This window comes from Lagopus leucura, unplaced genomic scaffold (assembly GCF_019238085.1).
Source record: "Lagopus leucura isolate 7727_CA_CO unplaced genomic scaffold, USGS_WTPT01 Super-Scaffold_100021, whole genome shotgun sequence".
NCBI classification, from domain to species: Eukaryota; Metazoa; Chordata; class Aves; order Galliformes; family Phasianidae; genus Lagopus; species Lagopus leucura.
Window position 1 is genome coordinate 6,672,973 of NW_024962274.1, and position 14,109 is coordinate 6,687,081.

At 39.7% G+C, this 14,109-nt stretch overlaps 1 protein-coding gene across 4 annotated transcripts in view; it reads left to right on the forward strand.

The window, feature by feature from the left end:
* IRS1 (insulin receptor substrate 1) overlaps nucleotides 1–14,109 on the forward strand; it is a 301,946-nt gene that overhangs the window by 99,484 nt on the left and 188,353 nt on the right. For all 4 annotated transcript variants that reach the window (XR_006180410.1, XR_006180411.1, XR_006180416.1 and 1 more), the window contains exon 5: nucleotides 12,613–12,685. The gene's annotated coding sequence lies outside the window, so the exon portion shown is untranslated. The remainder of the gene's footprint in view (nucleotides 1–12,612; nucleotides 12,686–14,109) is intronic.

The following is a 14,109-nucleotide window of genomic DNA, read 5'->3' on the forward strand; positions in this document are numbered from 1 at the left end:
CAAGAGTTCTGTTGCCTGAGATACCCAACTCAGATCTACATTTGTCCCATGCTTGTCAGCCAAATTTAATGTACTCCCATTATATTTGATATTGCTTGGTAATGGAGTGGAGAATGTTTTTAGCCCATAACGTTAGGATGCCTTTTTGAGAGGCAGAGCTGCAAAAATCTGTAGCTTCAGGGTTATAAAAATAGAGCTTTAATCATGATGAATAAGAAAGGGTTTCTGCCACAGAGACTTCTTAAAGGAGCAAATAGGTCTGTTCTATTCTGGTGCTCTATCAGACTGACATATCAAAGTATTTTCCTTGTTTATTTACAAAACCACAGTAATGCATAAATAATAGAGATATTTAAAACCCAGAGCTCATGCTTCTGACTACGTGAATTTTAAACATACTGTGTGTTAACCATTCATTAATGAGTTGGTGTAGTGGAAAAGCTGAATCATGGCCTGAACCAGTGATTGAGCACCTGGTGGGCAGGCAGGGCCAACCCAGGGGAGCTCAGGTGCACACAGTGTTCCTGTGTGATTGGAAGGGGAGGATCCAGGATGCACCCCTTCCCAGACCTCATTTAAGGGTTGGCAGTGGAGGTGGGGGCATCTTGTTGGAGATCCATGCCTGCCTGAGGCCTTCCAAGGGTAAGCAGTTTTTCTTCCTCTGTTTCTCTGTCTGTGGCTGCTGTGTTTGGGCTTGTTCTTATTTGCTGCAGTCTAGGATTGTGCTGCTCTGCTAATATCACTGTGTTTTCCATTCTGTTATAGTATTACAGCATTGCAATTGGTACTGCCTGAATAGGTCATTTTTTGAAGGAAATGTAATCTCCAGTAGTATGTGAACTGTGCAGTACCTGAGACAGTCACTGCTATCCTGAATCAGGTATCTCACCAACCATTAGCTATTCTCAGTCTGGAAAGAGGTACCAGCAGACCTTGTACAAGAGCTGTTGCAAGATACCCGCTGTTTTTTATTCAGTTGTTATGATCTGTTGTGTTTGTTCTCTGAGCTTTTGTGTTTAAAAGATCCTTTTGTTAGTCTATCACTCGCAGACAGTTGCTTTTACCAGGTCAATGTATGTTCATTTGTGGTTCTTCCTGATCTTTGTCTCTGAGGCCATGATGCCTGTGGTGTGAATGCCATGTTGCTTTCTTGTCTGTGCTGTTGCTCCTGGGTGCAGTGTTGGCTTGCAGAACTCTGGGCTTTAACCAAGGCCGCAACTAAGTGGTCTGTTCTGAAACCCTACCATTTCAGAAGGAGCTGTGCTAATAGCTCTGTATTAATGACAAGGGAAGTTTTACTTCCCTTCTTACCTCCAGGCCTCACAGTTCAGCTGTCTCCCTTGAGTTGGATGTGTTGGGTGACTGTCAAACATTTATTGAGCTGATTCAACTTGCTAACCCTGTGTAACACTGTCACTGTTGGCTGAAAGGAGGATACGAGGAGGGTTGGGGGAAAACAGCCTTGATTTTGCAATTAGATGTTGCAATACCTGTGGATATTGCATGATTCACAGTGTTGCAAGAGGGTCCCTTGAGCAGAGCTCATTCAATTTGCTTTGTAAGAGTTTATCCTAAGTATGGACATTAAAAGTTGTGAAATTACCCATTATTCAGTACATGTGAAATATCAAGATATATAGTCATAAAATGTTGTAGGAAATATGTACTGATTGTGTAGAAGCAGCTTTTCTTTCAGCCATGTCCATGATCAATTTCTGGAATAATTTTGGTGCTGAACACTCTGGCTCAATTGTAAAGCTGAACACCTTAATTAGGTCTGTTCAAATGTGTGTGTTGGAAACCGCTGCTTTCTCCCTTCACAGCTCTGACATTGCAGGCAGTTTTGGGGGATGCTCTGGATGACTGAATAAACCTGGGAATTGTCCTCCCATATATCTGATGCTGCTATCCTACTTTCAGGTTCTAGTCCCCTGCCTCCTCCAGAGAACTACTGGAACTTTTTACAGATAGCCCCAAGAGTGTGATCTGCGTAGCAGACACTGACATTTTCCAATCAGCAGTATTTTTAAGCTCTGCTGTGTCATCAGCTGGTCATGTATCCTATTGCTTCATAGGCCCTGCTGCCTACTTGTTCCTGTAGACACAGACAGTACGGGCTTTCAGATGGGGAAAGCAAGAGAGGATAATTCCTCTCTTACTGCTTGCCCCTTCCCCTCTTACCAACCCCCAGGTCTATTTTGAGCTGGGAATGGAGGCTAATTTCAAAAGGGCAAGCAAAAAGCGACTACAACTGATAATGCCTTCTTGAATGCAGATAGTTTTGTGGCCTGACTTCTCCAAATATCTGCTGTAAGCCATGGTGCTCCTTTTCCCCAAAATGGCACTTGCAGTCCCAGAAATGCTGTCATTTTCTTGGGAAGTATTTTGAAAGGAATTGTGGATATTTTTTTTCCAGTTGTACATTAAGATGTACTTTCTTTGAGAATCCTATGCACTACACCTGGTGTGGGCTGCAGAGGTAATGTTGTTTGTTTTTTTTTTCCACTGTGATAATTTTCTTGCCTTTCCATAGAAATGCTGCCCGTCAGCTGGTTTAACACTTGTGCGTTCGATTTCTAACCTTAGAGCTCAACACTACTCATTTCTTAGACTGAAGATTGGTAAGTGATGGTGCCTCAGTAAATGGAAACATGCTTTTCCCTTCAAGAGATTTGCAGTTATCTAACATGTTTCTTGAAAAAAGACAAAAATGCCAGAAACAGAGTTCAGAACTGAAGCAATTTGTTTGTCTGGCTGCAGACTCACCCTTACTTCGAAGTGCAGCATGATTGTGTGGTCAGATTGTCAGGTGAGTGTCCAAAGTGTGAGGAAACTAATTTTGAATGGATACACTTTATTTAAAAAAAAAAAAAAAAAAAAAAAAAAAAAAAAAAAAAAATTTGTTGGCTAACTCTCAATCATGTTTCCTTAGGTTCTACTCATTTAAAATAAATAAATAAATAAAATCTTTCTCATGAAGTCTCTTCTAGATGAAATGTTGGAATGAATTCCATTATGCTTATCTTATGCAGGTAATAAATATTGTAGGACTCCTCTGGAAAAAATTAAGTGATAAAAACTCTGCTATCTTTGCCAAGAGTCTCATTTTTTTCACTCAATGAAACACATTCCAGGGTGGTGGAAACCAGAGTTTCTGGTTTGTAGCAAACTTTATTGTTGCTGTTTTTTAATTGGTTTTCAGTCTTCAATATTTAGGATCATCGGGCTTGCAGCGGGAATCCAGGCTGAACTGGTTTTTGACCTGGAAAAAGTCTGGAATAAGGTATTTCTAATGAACAGCACTTTTCTTGGAAAATTTCTGACAGTGTTAACTCTGATACTTTATACTACTGATGAATTGGATTTGTTATAGAAAATATCTAGACTCTGTCCCAGCTGCTGGAACTTTTTCTCTGGATATGCTCATGAAGAGAAGTGTGCAGGCCCCCCAGCTTTCCCTCTGCAATCATCTCTGCACAGTGGTGATTGTAACTAACTGCAAGACTGAAAGTGTAGATTTTGTGGCCAAGTGCCATTGGTGGTAAACATGAGCTATACTTACTTTTACACTGAGAAGTGAAGCAGCTCTACAGCAATAGCACTCAAGTGCCAGCATTTCTCAACTGCCATTTTACTTCCGTAGTAACTGGGATAAGGCCTTGGGGGGGGGGGGAAGAGAAACACAAACGTGACAAGGAACATGGCAAAATATGAAGCCCCTTCTCTATAGCAGCAGCTGTTCTCTTCCTACAATTGGCAGTGAGTGAACAGGCACGAAGAGAGTCTGCGACATCTTTGTTCCCAATGTGTAGCTTGGTGGTTGATTTCCTCTATGAGTAAGGGGCATTTAAGAAATTCCTGCCTCAGCAGATCTATCTTGTCCCAAATTTTTTTAGCTTACGTGATGTTGCAGAGCCAGTGTGTATGCTGCCTCAGTTGCATCCCTGTAAGTAACCCTGTGTTCCTAGAATGGTGAACTGTGGAACTGTGGCTGCCCGTGCATCAGCCTTGCAGGGAAAATAGATTCTTACAGCCCACCTTGGGCAACCAGCATAGCCTGAGGGCATGTAACCTTCCCATCTGTTGGCCAAGTAACAGCATATCCTGTGACACTTTTATTGATCTCAGTCTGTGTGCTCAGTTTTTGTTAAGTAAAAAGGAAAGAATATGGTAAAATCACTTGAGTAAAAAAAGCCCTATATATGATGAAAGATGGGGAGAGACAGCTTTCCACTGAGGATGAAAGAGAGAAATGAGAGGTCCTGTTCAGGAAAGCTGCTTTTTAGGGAAGTTTGGCTTCTTACTTATCAGTTGCTTCCAGACAGCTGGAGCATCTTGTATTTTGCTGAGCATGAGAGGAAATCTAAGCATCAATCACAGAAACTGTAGATTGCACCAGCCAACACCTTTGAATTCAGTCTTGAGAACTTTGCTGTGCCAGAACTTCCTCCGCTTCCCTCTACTGGTACATGCATTTGCTGGTGAAGGCATTACTTGGAAATTAGTTTTGAGTTTCTGTCGTTTTGATTTTTTCATTTTGTGGATATACACCTCTCCTAAATCTTTGGAGAAAGCATGAGAAAAAGGGAAAACTGTATGCAGTAGTCAATTTTATTTCATTATTGAATTGTTCGAGTGAGGATGAGGATCGTGAAACTTTTCTGATAATTTGAAAGATTTTAATTTCTTTGGGAAACTCCTAGCAAAAGTGAAATTTGGTTGTTTTTTGTTGTTGTTGTTTGGTTGTTTTGTTTTTGTTTTTTGGTTTTTATTTTTTATTTTTTGGCTGTTCCTTGGCAGGATATGCTGCCAGCTTTCTAACAAATCTGGTAGATGTGGTTTTGTCTGGTGTGTTGCAGGACTGCACTCCTTGACTTGTTTTGCCTTTGTGACAGTCCCCAGCTCTCATTTCACGTATATAAGTCTGCACAAAGGTGAAGGCTCAGACATCATGTTGTACAAGTGCAAATGGAAACTACCTTTGTTTGATTCCCTAGTGCCCAAAAACTTTCTTAGTAGAGATTGTCAGTGTAACTCCCATTAAGGGTGGCATTTGGAGGCCAGCAAGTATATAAGTTATCCAATGTTTATCCATTTAGCTGCTGGGAGTCACCATTTGGTCTTGAGCAGGATGCAGAGATGAGTTAATTTTTTTTGAGTGTCAGATAGTTTGATGACTTCGTTCCCCGTTTGCATTTTATGGGGGTACATGTAACCTGAAGAACAAAAGGAAAGCTTGCCATTTTCTGTAAACATTTTTACATAAAACCAATATATAAAAAGCTGTGGGATTAAAAAAAAAAAAAAAAAATTTCTGTATTGAGTGCCTGGAAGTCACTTTGGCATTATTTTAGTCCTTGGCAAGACTAAAGTGAGCACTGTTTGTTTAAGAAATCTAGATCGCTGTTTCTGCAGTGACTTTCTTAGGACTCTGTACAGAGCCAAGCACAAGGAATCTGTTCATGGATGAACAGACACTTCATGTGTGGGTAGGACTTTGTAAAGGTGCAGAAGTATTCTGAGCATTTTAACTGGAATTTAATCCAGACAGTGTTGAGATAACAGCGGCATAACCTTGTAACCGTGCAAGCCTAAAGGTCATTAAGTGCTTTTTCCTTATACTGCAACAGTATGCATCAACAGAGAATTCTTTCTCCTCACCTTCTCAGGTTGTTTGAATTGGTTGAATGGTATTAAACATATCACTTTTCCAGAGCTTTCACCTTTATGGAAACAGTAGTGTGCTGCTCTTCTTGTGCAGTTTCAGCTTTGCCTGCGAAAAAGGTATGAGTGGAAGGTAAAAGAACCTGGAAAAGTCTGAAGATACTCAAATGAGTCAAGAAAAAATATCTTTTGGAAAGAAGAGTTGCTACTCAAAGGTCTCATAAGGGAAATACCAAACAGCAATTTTTGTCTTTTCAGGTGGCAAAATGATTTTGGTCATCAATTTTGTGCTTAATCTTATATCCCATCACAGAAAAGGAAGTTGAAAGTGACAGCAGCAATAAACTGAAAATTTTGAGCCTTCACATATCCCTAGCAGAAAACAAGTGTCAATAAGGAACAAAATCATCCCTTCAGTAGGGAAGTTGGTGGCACAGGTCATCTATTTTTGACAAGTCTTTTTCTCTCATGTCATTTGTTGTTTTTGCTGCTATCTCTAGGAAGGATCAAGGAGGCTGATATGTCATTGGGGAGCAGGAAAGGGGTCACACATGAAGCATTTCTACTGTACTGCTTTTAATTGAATCTTCCCTGCTGCTCTGTCAGGCTGGTGGTTTTTCTGCACAGAATCAGCTGCAGGCAGTGCCTTCAGAGGAGAAGCCAAGTTAGCCTGATAGCTTGGCTAGAAGAAGGCAGAAGTCTTGAGATATGGCAGGAGAACTGAAAAAATTGATAAGAGAAAGAACTTCTGGGAAAAAGAGACAGAAAACAGATCTGGAGGGGGGAAGGCAGCCATAAGAGGTCAGTGAAATGCACAATGGAAGAAGATGGGACACAGTCTTTCAATGTTTAAACGTGTGACAGTTACGGTTACATAAGCTGGTCTTCTGAAGCTAGATACATTTCCCAGGAAGCCTTTGATCTATTTAAATGCTTTATTTTTATTTTTGGATACTTTTCAGATTTCCTTATTTGAAGATCTTGGGCAACCTGTGAGTGATAGCACTAAGGAAATGTGAAGTGGCTAGCAGTGGTCAGAGAGCATGAATTCCTTGTGTTTAGAAGGACCTGCATGTCTCAGTCTGCTTTTAATTCTGTGGTTATGGTGAAGACGTGCAGGTCTGAAGAAGAATCTGCATCTTTCCTATCTCCTGATGTCATCCTCCCTGCGGAAAGGGCAGAAAAAATACAGACCTGTTTATTTCAAATATCCCTCTTCTGGGGCATTCTCTGGGAATCTGTACTGAAAGTATTTTCATATATCTCTTCAACTTTTGCTTTGAATTCTCATTTCATTGTGATGAGTAATTATTACTTACTATTTCCATTTAGTAACTCTTTACGTGCTTTGTAGTGAAGATGAGGATGACTCTTGTTTTATAGGGGAGGTGAGGTGGAAAGAGGCAAGATAGTGTTGACCCTGTAGTTCTACTGTACCTGACTGGAAGTTTCCACTAGGGAGTGTTCAGAAGCTGTTTGCCCGTGGTAGCAGAGGAATAAGTGGTTAGAACAGCTCCCTGCCTTCTGCTTACCTGCTCATCAAAAGTGCTCATCTGACATGTTGTGAATCTCCTTCCTGAGGCAGTACTGTCGTGTCCTGCTGGCTGTGTGTCCCATCACACACAGTCAGTCCCTTTGTGCACCTCATTTGGCACTCGGCAGAGGTGAGGTCAGTTCTGCACCTGAGGAAGTATGGGAGGAAGCATTGTTCCTCACCACAGAAAAAGGCACGGAGATTTCAGGGCAGTTCTTTAAAACTCTGGAGTTGCTTTTTGCATTGTACCTTTCAGGACAGAGCCCACTTCTAATGGCAGGAGTGTGAAAGTGTTTCTAAGCTTCTCTCTGTCACATCAACTTGTCAGGAGAATCTCTAATAGCTATTTTTCGTTCTCACATTGGTTGAGTCAAATCCATTCCATTCCAAATTACTGCTCTGACATTCAAACCTTTCAGGCAGACTGCCAGTTGTAGTACCTTATTTTTTTGTTAGAAAAAGGGGAAAAAAAAAATAAATCACTGACATGTAATTAGCAGAGCCAGATTGCATTTGAAATCTGAATGACACCCATTATTGAATAATGAGCTTGAAATCTTTTGTTACAAGTCTTTTAACACAGCAACGGTATGGAAAGAATCAGAGAGGATAGGAACTTGTTTTGTCTGACACCAATCCTGTATGTGGACAAATGTTCTTGTTTGTTGTTTCACTAAAGGCAGACCCCTACAGGGCATGGAAAGCCTTAGAACATAATGGCAAAGAAAACTGGATAGGAGGAAGTCTGTGCAGCACTAAGACACCAAATGTTCAGAAGCCCCCAGTTCTGTTTGCAGGTGCTGAGCTGAGACCTGTGCAGGTGCTGCCTGCATGGCTGTCCTGGATCCAGAAATGCCACATAGCCTGGCTGCTGGACAGACTGCAAGCATGAAGGTGAGCATGGAGCTATGAAGAGTGCTCCTGTACGTGTTGTGCTTATGCTGGCCATACAGCTGTCAGGCATCTGTGGAATATGTGAGGTCTCTGACCACTGTGCTGCACCTAGCTACAATAATGGAAGGTGAGGAGGAAAGAGACTAAAATCTTACTTTGTCATCTTCATGTTGTTGAGTTCCTACTGGGTCTCTGTGTATAAATTTTTGTAGAATTAGGACTGTAGATTTCTAGAAGGTAAACTGTCTTGAGTCTGCTTTTATGAAGTACTTATCAACAGCTGGTTTTCTGCCTGTCAAAATTGTTTTTCATAATACAAAATGTTATAAACAAATGTGTAACTTGTACCTGAATACCAAACTGTTAATTGTTCTTTTCAGTTAGGAGGGAGGTGTTTATGCCCTAAGATTTCGCAATACTGAAAGTGAATAATTGCAAATTAAATTAGAAGCCAAATTAAGCTTTAAGAAAACAAAATTCAAATTTGATAAGATGGCTCTATATTGTAAGGTTACATGGGGTAAAAGATAATTGTTTAAACTGCCCTTTCATCAATCACAAGGTATCGGGTTTATTACTTGCAATGCAGGTAAATTTGGAGGGATTCAGAGGAGACAGAGGGTGTCAAACTAACATTGGAAACAGAAACAAACGTAGATTAGCAGAAATTCTAGGGCAGCTTGGAGATGTTTTAAGGAATAGGGCAATCTGCAAAAGTTTTTGACAATTTTTTTTTTTTTTTTTTTTTTTTTTTAGTGATAACTGAAAGCTGAAGGGTTTGGGGAAAATGCTGTTTCAGAGCTGTCTGTGGGCAGTCAGAAGAATGTTCTCTAGTGCCATATCGTAGGGTCTGAACAAAGCTGGTTTCTATGCGAAAAGTGTAAGACATGATCTTGTACATGCCTTTTGTAAAACAGCTGGACCTCTGATGAAATGATGACAATGCTCGGTGTTTGAAGTTTTGCTCCATTTATGCCTCCTGTAATTCAGAAAATTATTAAAATTTTTTTCTTATCTCTGAACAAATTCCCTAGCCTGAGTGCAAGTTTGCTCCATGCTCTATTGCTTAGACTCGTTCTTGATCTGAATCAGCTCCCACTCAAGCTGCTACACTGTCTGAAGAATACTTGCCTGCCTGGCCTGACAGGATGCTGTTACAAATTGAGCATGCTCAGGGACTTTTCTCAGCATTTGAAAAGTACAAAATCCATTTAGTTCCTCTGCCTGTGAGGAAGCCTGTCAGTAAGCAAGATCTGCAGATAGCAGAGTTGAGTGTCTATTGAGTCAGCTGAGACACAGCACAGCTGTGTTTCACAGAGTATCAGCAAAGGAATCCCCCTGACACTTTTTGGAACAGAAGTGGATGAGTGGGAGATATGGCTAGGTGCATCCTCAGGTGGATGTCTTTGGAAGATCTGCTTTGGTTTATGCTGGTGAGAAAAATCAAATTCTCTGGTAGTTTTATCAGTATTGTCATCATTCTATGGTAGGTGTTACTTCTGATGTAATCTAGTTACTGTCCTTCTTTGATCTTATTTTCTCAGGTACATTTGAGACCAAAAAAATAAATAAATCCCAACTCAACAAACTAGGGCACAGCAGTGAGATACTGTTACAGAATTTTTGAGTATCCCACATGTCCTGAGGAAAGATGAGTACAAAGCTGGTTGGAGAAGTCTTTATGTGCTCCAGCTGCTTTAGCTTGTGTCAACTCATGCAAGAGGCAGAGGAAAGCAGCTAAAATGTAGAAGAATGAATTTAATTTTACAAACAGTCAAATGGAACTTTTACTAGAGTCCTGCTTTAATATCTAACACGTTAAGTTGGAAATGCATCTTGCTTTACACTTTTTTATAAAAGACATGCAGCTTCTCACTGAAATTATTTTATCTGATGTGAACTCCTAACAGGTCTTCCAAAAAGCCTGCATAATAAAAATGTCTAAAATAGTGCCTTTGTTAGTGCTTCGTCACTTAAAACAATGATCCAATAACTCCATGTGCTTCCTCCAATTGCATACAGCATGCCCATGTTAATACTTACGTAGGTCTTCAGTAGTTTAGTAATACTACTTGCCTTCAAAAAGTGTGTTGCCAGCAAGGTGGGCACTGGTTAGCTGAGTTGTGTTCTGAAATTAAGGTTTTTTTTCAGTTTACTTTTTTGTTTATTATCTGGTTAGTTGTGATATTTTGGCAGGGTCAGAGAAGAGGAGAAGACAAGGTTATGGGAAGAGGCTGATGTTATAAAACCTTGTGTGCTATGTTAGGTTGAGTTAGTGAAATGCATGGCATTCTGTAAAGATGAAGTAGTCCATTCTTGTTTGTTAGCAGTTGCTTTTGTTATCAAGCAGAGGAAAAGATGGTGCTTCTTCATACCCACAATCCCATAGAAGTCTATTCCTCATCTAAGATTCAGTGGTTGTTTATTCAATTTGACATGATGTCTTGGGGTAGAATGACATAAAAGAAATGCCTGGAGAGGAAAATCCACTTGACCTCACAGGCTTGTCCCCCCTTAAGTTTATCTTAAACCTCTAGTTTTCTGTTTTGTCATTATATCCTTTAATCCTTTCTCTCTCCATAAAAGTGCCAAGATGTCTCCAAGCCGCTTAGACTGCAGTACTTGTTTCCATCCTCTTACTTGGCAACTAATTTCATGAGTTCATTATTCTGACCCTGAGTGAAATAGTTTTGAATTTCCGGTATACACAATTACTTTGGGTTATGACTTTTGACTTTTGAACCCCTCACCAGAATGTGCCATTTAAATCTCTTCATCAGCTCTGCATGCTGTTAGTCGGTCAACTCAGTGTCAATAATCTTCTGGCAGCATTATACTAGTCAGAATTTCTTCTTACGTCTTCTCTTGGAAAGACTGCAGCAAAAACTGGATCTTCTGTTCAGAGGGCATGATCTTTACACTGTTGTTCATGTTTTCCAGAAGTCACAGAGTTGTGTACAGCATATGAGACAGCTAGGTGCTATTAGAAAAGTAGAACTGAACTTGATTGTGCATTTTGTGCTCTCCATCAGTGTGTTGGACTGCATTCTGTTCTCCTTTGTGGCAATAGAAATAATACCACAAGCAATTTTTGTACATGATCAGAGAGCAAAGAGAATATGACATGAGATTAATTCAGCTCTCTGGGACTCCAAATGTGTAGTCACTTCCCAGTGCTGTAAAAATATTCTAGATGTACCTACTATTCACAGCTTCAAACATCAAAGATAAAACCAAAAGAATTAAAAAGTAGTAGAAATTAAATATTCAGAGTATTTACTGCATATAGATACAATTCACCTGGTTTACTTACTTATTCTTTCACATGTTCTGCTCTGTGTCTGCAGGGGAGCCACAGGGAGTAAAATAATATTAATTTTCCTTTGTGTTGCTTCATCTGTTTATTGTATTGTAGTACAGGAGTATCAAGTACTCCCGTAAAATAAACTGGCTGCCCTGACCCACTTACTTTGGCCAAACATTAGTCTACCAGTATACATCTTTAGAGAAGACTGATTTGATGGAAGGGTGTTTAATTGAAGGTGCTAAATGGACATACAGATGGATTCCCATCTGGAACTGTTTTGATGTTTGTGTAAAAGTGGATAATAATCTCCTAAAAAGTACTGTCAGCCAAAAGAGAGCAGAAAAAGGCTTACACCATTGAAGCGGTATTTACTGTTTTTTATTTCCTTCCTTAGCTTACTATCAGCCATGGGAATTTACAAGCATTTAAACAAGGCTGAAGAAATCCAGGAAACCACAATGACAGATCCACTTGAACAGGCCATTTCATGAGAGTGATTTAAGAAAATACAAAGTATTTTATATCAGAGGCTGAAGTTGTATACTAGAAACGTTACTAATAATACAAAGTTCAGTGTAATAAAAGGACTGTTTCTAATGCACAGCTGGCAAACATTTGTTTGCATTAGTAGTTTTTTTCACATGAAAGGCATTCTAAGTTATTCAGTTCCCTTAGAGATGAGTTCCCTCAGATGAGTGTAATTATAAATTTTGGGCATGTTATTTAAATAAACAATTTTCTTTTCTCTTTAGATATTCATTTATAAACCAAAAAAAATGTGCCAAGAAAAATCTTTTTTTTTTTTTTTGCTATGCAAGTATCAATAAGCATTATGTATGAAGTTTGATTGTGTGAACAATATGAATTGTTGATGAATGTGAGAAAAATGCTCTTATTCTGAGTTTATTGGGTTTGAAAATTCTTGCTGCTATTTTGACCCAAAATAAGGTAGGATGAGGAAGGAAACCTTTCTAGAAGTGCGTTAGTAGCTGTCATTAAGAGCCAGTAAGTCCCCACGCCCTTTCTGAAAAGGGAGGGGGGGGGGCGGAATTCCTTGCAGACCTCAAAGAGGCATGTAAAAATAAAAATCTTTGGCTTGAGGTTAGGGTAAGGATTCAGCGCTATTACTCTTCATTCTTCCATTCTTCCTTTTTTTTTTTTTTTTTTTTTTTAAGGAAAATTTTTATCCCCAGATGTTCTTTTTCTTCTCCAGGACAAATTCAGGGAACAGCATACTCAGATGGTTTTGAGAGAGCTTTGAACTGATGTGTTCATAGGGAGCAGAGGTAAGCAGAGTTAACCCCACAGTACTAGCCCAGTAGTAATCACTGTTAGAAAGCTTGTATGTGTTTGCACACCTCTCACCAATCAGAAGTTGTTGTTGCTATTGGATGGGGTTGTGCTTCTCCCCTGAGAAGTGATGCCTGTTCTGAAGAATCTCATCTGTTTATTAACGCTTATTTTCATGGCTATAATGTTTCAATTGTGTATTAGTTCTGTGATAACTTTTCAGAGCCTGACTCTGGGAAAGCGTCATATTCAGTACTGTTTTGTAGTTCTAAATTAATAAAAGTTTGTCTGGGAAGAGGGGGCCAAAGTTCTAGTTGATGTCTATTATCATGGTTGCACTGATACAAATAAGCTACTGTTCAAGGCGTTGGTTTTGTAATCTAATTATGGTTTAGAAAATACACACACACACTTCCAATCCTTCTCATCCTGGTGGATAAGGGGCAGAGAGGAGTACAGTTATTTTTCTGCCCTAGGCTCAGAGCTAATTCAGAGTAACAACTAGTGCACGTATTGAGACTGGGCAATAGAGGAGTTCCAGGCCAAGAAAATCTTTTTAGAAAAAAAATCAGGGGAAGAAAACCTGGAATATGGCACTCCAGTGCAGAGATGTAATCGGTGTGTTTACTTGTCCCACACAATATTATTGTGGGTTGAGATGGGGAAAGAAAGTTGCCTGAGTGGTTCTAAGATCTCAAGCAGATTAGGAATAGCTGAACTATTGCAGTTGCTGAGATAATGCTGTTACATCTGAGCCTATGGATGTTTGTAGAATCATACAATCATAGAATGGCTAGGGTTGGAAGGGTCCTCAAGGACCACGAAGTTCCAAAAACCCCTGCCACAGGTAGAGTTGCCGGTTGCTAGATCAAGTACTATATGAGATTGCCCAGGGCCTCGTCCAACTTGACCGTAACCACCTCCAGGGATGGTGCATCCACAACTTCTCTGGGCAGCCTGTTCCGGCACCACCTTGCTCTCTTAGTTTAAAAAAAATAAATTCCCCCTAGCATTTAATCTAAATCTCTCTTCCTTTAGTTTAAAATCATTCCCCTCTGTCCTATCACCATCTACCCTATCTACTATTTTATTTCAGATTGCTTCTGGAAAATGCTCTTTTCCACTGTGCTGTACTTTTTTTCATACTTTCCTGAGTCCTGTGCTTAGTCTAAGTTATGCTCATGAACTGAACATTTTCCTTAACTGCTATTTGCAGGAGATAATAGTATCATAAGAAAACAATGTATGGGTATGTTGGTTTGTTTGTGGTTTTTTTTTTTTTTTTTTTTTTTTTTTTTTGGTAGTAGACCTTCATTTAAAAAAAAAGATTTTGGCCCAGATAAAAGCATATAGGACCCACGCTCTCCAAACTATGAGCTATCTTTTTCAAGATTTTATTTTTGCTGGATCCTACAACATG